This window comes from Branchiostoma floridae, chromosome 12 (assembly GCF_000003815.2).
Source record: "Branchiostoma floridae strain S238N-H82 chromosome 12, Bfl_VNyyK, whole genome shotgun sequence".
Taxonomy (NCBI): Eukaryota; Metazoa; Chordata; class Leptocardii; order Amphioxiformes; family Branchiostomatidae; genus Branchiostoma; species Branchiostoma floridae.
Window position 1 is genome coordinate 5,741,876 of NC_049990.1, and position 8,829 is coordinate 5,750,704.

Genomic DNA, 8,829 nt, shown 5'->3' on the forward strand with positions numbered 1-8,829 from the left:
CACTGGCACGACTTTAAAGACAATCCGCAGTTATCTTACAGTACTGGTGATGATAATTTGAATTTTGTATTCTTAGCAACTTCTTAGTTTTGTTTATGTTTGTAAATAAGCCCTTATTTATGGCTCTAATGATAATTATGTACTAGCACTTTGTCCATTGGGGCATTAAGATGTGACAAAGTCTTTATTCATTCGTTTATTACCCATCAATAAAAACTTTAGTTTTGAATAAACCATGTTTCTTGTGTAAATCGTTATTACCTCCGTGCAATGGAGGTATTGTAACCGCTTGTTTACAAGTGTGTAATAAAGATGTAAATGAGGACATAAATTCTTTGGTTTGCAAATTTTCTTGGGTTTATATGTCCCACGACCAGAAATTTTCATAATGCCGATGAGTTCTATTTCTGTTTTTATAGTTACATCTTCTTTGTAAAACATGACCCCCTCGAAGGTGCTAATTGTCATTAGCTGCATTAATTAGCATTAATCACTTCTCACTCCATCCATCATGATTGTAAATAGTTCAGGAGGCGGAGTTATACATAAATACAAAATGCCGTAAACAGGTTATGATCCCTCCGGGTGGCCGACTTGGAAATGTGACTAATCCGCGGATTGACCCGGTGACCCCTATGACGCCATTTCCGAAGGATGTGGTACACTGCCATGGTCATTGTCACTGGTTCTCACGGGATAGTCTAGGGGCATCCTCCGGATCGTTTGGAACTTCACTTCCGATTGAAAGTAACATTTGTGGAAGGTAATGTCACCATAAGGACAAGAACACATTAATCAACCAACTGTCAAGGTTACTCAAGGATATTTAGTTATAGTAGTAGGCGGAAATGAGCGGTCAGTGTTAAGCCCTTGATTCGAAATTGAGAATAAACTTTAATGTGTATCATGTGGACTATTTGGGGCGTTTTGTAAAGTTTTTATGTACAGTTCTTATCAAATCTGAATCGAATCATTAAAACAAATGCTTTATTATTGAAAAAAAACATCTTCACCGTCAAAATGACATTGAAGCGTTCTTGTCATTACACATATATAATGATATATCTCCACACAAGAATGGCAGCTGCAGTCAATATCTTCATCCCACACGATGGACAAATGTGTATACATGTAAAAAGCCTTCAAATCGTAAAAACAACCACTAATCAACATATGTAACTGTATAGTACACATAAAACACATTGTGTCTTCTATCAGTATTGTATATTTTAGAATCTAACTTCTTAGTGTAAGTTGAACTAGATGATACCTGTCGTACTTAATGTACTGTACTTAGAAACTAGAGAGTTACGCCTAAACGCGGTTTACCAGTTATGCGAAGCAAACACAAACATTTGTTGTGCAATAAATATGGCTTGACTTTGACTATCACCGAAGTATGAACCCAGTCAAAGCCTGCTCCATCCCTGTGTGCGAGTCCGGAAAGATGCCATCTCAGACCCGCCGTGAGAACATGGTACAAAAACAGCGCCGGTGTGTTGGAATGTGGTCCCCCATCTTAAGGTAATGTTTCTGTACCTGGTAATAAACACAGCTCCTACAAGGACGCACTTGTCTACATTCCTGGGTGTCTAGTAAAGTACTGCAGTAGCATCGGGCACGGACTTTCAGGTAAAGCAAAAGTGTCTCCTTTTGTACATTGATAAAATGAATGAATGAAGACCTTTATTGTACGTTTGTGCTCTCTAACAAGCTAAATGCAGGTCAAGTTTTAAAGTGTATGATAAGTTGAGACATGTTATTGTGCCACACTTGTACCGTATACGTATACGCAATTCAGCCTTTGGCTCCAATAAATATGTCTTCACTTTGACTACCACCGAAGTATGAACCAACATACCAGGCAAGGTGAATAGAATACAGTTCCCAGTTGTGTAAGAATGTGATATATGAGTAAGACTACATATTTAAAGCCTAAAGTATACTAGTATGCACTGGTTCAACTTGTTGTCGCTTCTTAATGTGTAAATGTAACGGCAGATGGAGTTTAAAATATATTGTATAAATGATTTGTGTCCACCTAGGTAGATAAGTAAAAAGGAAATAGAAAAATGACGAACAATAATAGATATATATATGGTGTGGGAGTCATCTTCCGACAGACATTTGGGTTTGATGTTTAAACCTTAAAATCTTAAGTATTACGACAGTTTGAAGAAGTCATTTCATCAAATTATGAGCATATTCCCTTGGAAACAAGTAACTTAAAGGAACAAATTCCAAATTAGAAGACAAAACTTACAACTCTGAATTACAATATGTACGTGTAACTGTAACTGTAACTGATTATAATGGTCTATTATTAAGCTTAATACAGGGCGTGTTGTACCCGTGGCTGAAAAGTGTTCCACGTGGTGTCTTTTTTTTCACGAAAAGTAGGGCGGGTCAAACCGCCAAACACACCCGGGTATAGACATCTCCTGACTGTATTTATATACGCACGGTATAAAGCATTTAAGAAAGCATCATAACAATAAATTAAAGCTATCAATTGTTGTTATGCGATTATATATGAATGGATAAATCAAATGAGATGTCAATAAAACGTCAAATAAAACATGTCAATGTCTGTATCATTGATTTTACTTTAGTGTAGTAATGTAGCTGGATGTACGTAGAGAGGCAGATATTAGCGAAATCGTCGCTTTGTTTTCTTTTCAACCTAACTTTTCTAACACGCAACAATCATCCTAGCTGTAATTGCGTGTCGGGAGCAGAAATCTAAAAGACGTTATGGTTTTCCCTCCTTACCTCTGCTTGGTGATTTTGGAGCTCTATGTTTCCAAGCAGATGTTATGATGCAAAATCGTAACATTTTTTGACGCAACTATCTTTTCTCTCACACAACATCCTGTGTTTTCGTGTCCGTAATAGCCAGAAAACGTTTCGATGCCCCCCTAACATCTGCTTTGAGAAGATGGGCCCATACATCTCCAAGCAGATACTAGGATACAATTGTTTTCAGACGTTACCACCTTATCTCTCGCGCAACAACCTGTGGTAGCAAGAAAAGTTACGATTCCCCTAACATCTGCTTGTAGATTATAGAACACTACATCCCAAACAGATGTTTGAACAAAAATCGTATTTAACATTTTCAGGCGTCCTATCCTCAACTCTCTTTCCCAGCATTAGAAAACCTCAGCCCATGTTGAAAATGACGAATCAGCCCCCCAAAAACACACACACACACACACACACAACAACCAACAGTGCTAAAAGTGTGCGAACGAGGCAACGGTGGTAGCGAGACCGCCATATCCACTGGACTTCTGAGAAGAGCGGCAATCCAGGTTAAATACAGTTAATTTGTTAGTTGATTGATTGATTGATTGATTGATAGCCAGAAAACGTTGCAACATCTACTTGGAGATTGTGGAACTCTATCCAGCCCGACCTTGCGGCTATCTCCTGTAGAATCTGGCGGAATTAACATCAGATCTGGACGCTTCAGCGGGCACTTCCTGACCGGACACAGGTGAGCTCAGGTGAACCCCCAGGTGCGACAGGTGAGACCCCAGGTGACACGCCGGACGTGACAGGTGAGGCGGCGGAATGTCCAGTTCTGCTGGAGCCGCGGTTTGAACTGGCCGAAAGGACGTCATGATTGGATGAATGGTGAAAGATGATTGTAACCACCGTGACTAGAACGGCGATTTCGGCTGGAAATGGGGTTCTTAGATTAGTTCTTTCAAATTGGGACGTAAAAGACGGCGACCCCGTTCATAGATATATATGAAAGAAAGACGTTTATTGTACATTGATGCTGTAACAAGCTAAGTACAGGTCGTAGCGATATGGTGTAATATTTATATAAGGAATGTTATCTTACTACATCTTCGGAGAGAACATTTATTTCTCTCGACGTGTATTAAGTACAGTCCATAATAGATTGACACTCACCCTACCTTACTTGGGTTACAATGTTGTTACCTTTGCCAGAATGGCTAAGGTTATGTTTTAGGCTTGTGAGTCTGTGTGTCTGTCTGTCTGTCTGTCTGTCTGTGTGTTAACAGTATAACTCAAGAAGCCTTTGATGGATCCCAATAATATTTGGTAGGTGGGTAGGGGTCGGGAAAACGAAGGTCAAGTTCGATAATTGGCCCCCTAGCGGCTTGCTAAGGTACTGCAGCAAAACCTCAATTTTTTTTGATCTCGTGTTCTGGACCTGCTGTGGTTATGATTTTTGAGTGGTAGCTAGCCCTTGGTGCAGAGAGTAAGTGCTTTAAGTTTGGACCCCCTAGCGGCTTGTTTGGAACTGCAGTCGCCGATTTCCTTTCAAACTTTGGACGAGAATAAATCGAGAACGTGTTGATGGATCGTCATGGTTTTGGTATGTAGATAGCCCAAGTAACAATGTACACAATGGAATACCAATTATGCAAATCAGCAACTAATTTGCATAATTAATGAGGAAAGTTTATAAATCCACTGCATTTCATGATAGGACTTTCAAACTTGTCACATATATAGATGAGGAAGAGAGAAATATCAATGCATATTGATTATGCAAATGACGGCCTCATTTGCATAATTAATGAGAAAATATAAACGTGTTGACGGATCGTCATGGTTTTTGGTATGTAGATAGCCAAAGGGAAGACTTACATGATGGAATTATAATTATGCAAATCGACTGCTAATTTGCATAATTAATGAGAAAAGTTTGTAAATCCACTGCATTCCTTATAGGACTTTCAAACTTCTCACATTTTTCGCTAAGAAAGAAGGAAATATCAATACACATTTATTATGCAAATGATGCTTGATACAATTTAATATTATTATGTAAATCTAATCTGCATAGGGATCTAATTTGCATAAGCAATGGCGAAATATTATGAACCAACTCCAGGCATATAAAATAAAATGTAATGAGTAACACATTTATGTCTACAGACATCATTCTACATAACAAACCTGGTTTATTTGGCAAAGGTATGTGTTCGTTGAACTCTAGTTTGTAGTAAAGTAGGTTAAAGATAAATACTTGGTATGAAGGATCTTCAGGCTTTATCTATAGACGTCAAGTCCGTGTTCGTAAAAGAACCCAACACACTTATCGAGAAGCTAAGAGTAGCCTCAGGATCTGAATGGACAGGTGAGGAGGTAGAATGTCCAGTTCTGCTGGTTTGAACTGGCCGAAAGGACGTCATGATTGGATGAATGGTGAAAGATGATTGTAACAACCGTGTCTAGAGCTGCGATTTCGAAGAGTTGAAGAGAAAGAGTTGAAGAAACCAAAATGCAGAACATCAAGAACAGATCCTCAAGATTTTGCCTCAGAGAAAACTTCGCCATTTTTTTGGCTATGTCATACCATTGTACGGTAAAGTAAATTCAAGAAAGCAAAACGACATGGTAATACTGTCTCCAAAAGATGTATAAAACACGAAAAAAAACTTTTGATGGTTTTCGTTTCGTAGTTGTAACAGATCAATGAGACACAATATCACATCCAATCCAAAATTTTCTTACCCTTTTCAATGACGTCACATGCAATAAAATCAATGTTTCTACTTTTTTGTTTCACCTCAAGTCCCCCTTTCCTTCTGATAGTAATAGCTGAGCGAACGTAAAACTTTTGATACTATCTTACGCTACCGTAGGATCTGCTTGGAGATTAGGTACAATCGTGAAAGATGTCCAGAGACACAACAGTAGACGTCATCACACCCAGCCGACATGTCCGCCCCTCTGATGTACCGATTGTTGACACACGGGCCACTACAGCCTTTCACGGCCACAGGATCGGCTCTCCGCCTCGCATTACTCAGACGTACCTGTTCACACCTGCTGAAAATCTACCTGCACGCCGGCCAGGGGAGCTCAGATCAGGTGCTCTTCCGGTCTCCGCCTGCCTCCTGTGATAGATGAACGACAGGTGTGGCGAAGACAGGTCAACTGGTCAGGGGTTCGGTTCCCGTCTAAGTGTTAACAAACATTCGCAGTGGGCGGGCGGGTAAAGAAGACAAAGTCATACGTCGATGAAGGTTGGACATCCAGGTAGTAAGATATGCCAAAACGCAGCTACTCAAGCAACTGGATATGATTTTGGAAACTTTTAGACATCCTTTCAGCGTCTTACGTCAGTGACACTTGAGTAGCTACTTTGGGGCGTAAGACAAAGCCATCTTGTGTTTCCCCGTCATTGCACACGTACAAGTGTGCTTCGGACGACTTTAATCATTTAATGATCTGGCTTTCTCTCCTTCTTTCTTTTTCTTCCTTGTTTTCTTTCTTTCTTTCTTTCTCTCTCTTCTCCCTCCTCCTTCTTTCTCTCCCTCTCTTCCTTGCGTTATTCATTGCACTTTCTGTCTATCCCCTTTCCTGCCTATTTCTTTTGCTTCTCTGTACTATCTGTTCATTTGCTTCTTGGCAGTGCGTGTCATATTGGCCATGACTGTGAAGAGAGAGATGAACAGTAGTAACGGACAGATGATGTTGACTAGACTACGTTCATACACGTGCATTTATAAATGCTAAGTAATGCATGTGTAAGATGATCATGATGATGGTGGTGAATGCATGTGTAACAGTTATCATATTAGTATATATGTAAGTGTTATTATAAGAATGGAGCAGGTGTTTATGACTGTTACTGAGAAGTGGTGAAGCAGACAAGAAACACGTGTTCACTGTAAAGTAGTTTTTCACACACGCATAAGATCATAATCTCCAAGGGGTTAAAATCTTGATAAAATCTTTAAAAAAACTATATTTTCCATGGCCATAATGGTGAAAGCTAGAAACGTGTGAATTGATATCTGCCAATCATCTTTACTTATTAGAAAACAATTGTTGTTGTCTAATAAAAAATCATCTTTCGTTATAACTTCATTCTTTCATAATTTATTACTGCGAATGTCAAGGACGGTGAAAATGACAGGGAAGACATCTTAGCACACACAGGAACATTCACACACACACACACGTGCACAGACACAACTGGGCACAAAGAAAGGAACGTATATATAGGCACCATGGTAACTTTTTGAGTACTTTTTAGAGTACTCATAACAAATCTAGTCTTACGTAAGAACTTTTAAAAAACTCTCTGTGTGAGAGAACATGGTTACATTATTACCATAGCGTTTTACAATGGTTCAGCAAATGCAACATGTTTTTACTCATAACAAATCTAATATTACGTAAAACTGAAAAACCGTGTGCTTGAGAGCATGGTTACATATTACCATAGCGTTTTACAGTGCAACAGGTAAGTTTTGTTGGACAGACGAACAGGAAGTCTTGCCAATTATAATGTCAGGAACCCAGATGAAGGCAGTTCGTACGTTGAACGTCATGGTGGGACTTGTTCTTCACATGTCCGCCATCCCGTGGGCGCAACACCTGGAAATTACGTAAACGTGTTATTCCTATTTTCATTGCTCCATTGAAGGAACATGATGCTCCGCTGTACCACCGAGACTTATGTAATACGACCTCTCGTTTCCACTCTACGTATGGTCTCAACAAAAAGGTCAGTTGTTCTCCCCAGACGTTTCTTTACGTCAGTGTGTGGGTTCATGGCGTTGGAGATACAGATAGGGATTGACAATAGCAAATGCATGTGATTACAACACTATAAAATCTAGATATGACCCCGTATAAAACTTTTTTTTCATCCTGGACTGCCAAGTCCAAATGCTGTTACTAGTGTACCTTCCTTTACTTGTCTCTGTCAGTTTTAATTTCCATCTTCCATAGGTGATGAGTAGTTGATATAACTGATTTGCTTAAGTGCACCAATTTACATCACTTACTGTATGTTCCAAGAACTATCTACCACTTAGAATTAGCACCACAGTATGTCCAGAAAAGAATATAGCAAAACCGGACGTTTTGCCGTACCGTAGAAAGCCACTAGGAGGACTATTATCGAACTTGACCTTCTTTTTCGAAGAGGTTTCAATCACTCACTCACGTACCAATTATAATCATAACGATACATCGGCAAGTTCTTGAGTTATTTTGACTACAAATACACGGACAGACAGACATACATGTACAGACACCCGCGTACCCATAATGATATCAATCCATCCAGAACTTCAAATATGCCGACCACAAATTAATACACAGACAGACGGATAGACAGACAGACAGATTGACAGCCAGATAACCAGGACCTAAAACATAACCCTCTTAGCGAAGTTATAGCAGAGAATAGCCGGAAAGATGCTGGTGATATCTAAGAGCCTGGTGGTACTGCATCGCCAGGTGGCGCTCGTTATAAGACGCGTCACAACATCGAAGTTAAAATGGCGGCCTGTTGTTCCTGACAGTGGAGTCAACAAGTCGTTATGTATAAATGTCGTCTGTGGCAGTTGTCAGGAGTGGGGTTAACTATGCCAGGCCGCCGTGTTGGGGGCGGTAATACGCCGTTTCATCCCAGAAAATTACCGTCTCGCACGGACGTACCACCTGCCAAGGTCACCAGAGGTCACGGATGAGCGGCGTTGCCACTTGTAATTATGATCTGCCAGGCCTGCAATTATCCAGTCCATCCCGGCAGAACGCATCGTTGTCGTACGATATTTCTAGCTGACTCATTCTAAGATCTGTACCACAAGGAAAGGTACACCGTGAACATGAAGGGTTGATTTGTGGGGGCCGTGTCAAAGGTCACCCAAAGTTACTCCTGAAGCGACCTCGCGACATAGATACCCGTCAATCATTCAGGATAAAGAAATTATGCAGGGTCTTGATTTGTAAACAAAGCCAACGACACAATAAAAGAAAGGACCCGTGTACCTTTTAGTGACTAGTCAGTTTTGTTGGGTGAATGAAGTCATGTTGATTTTA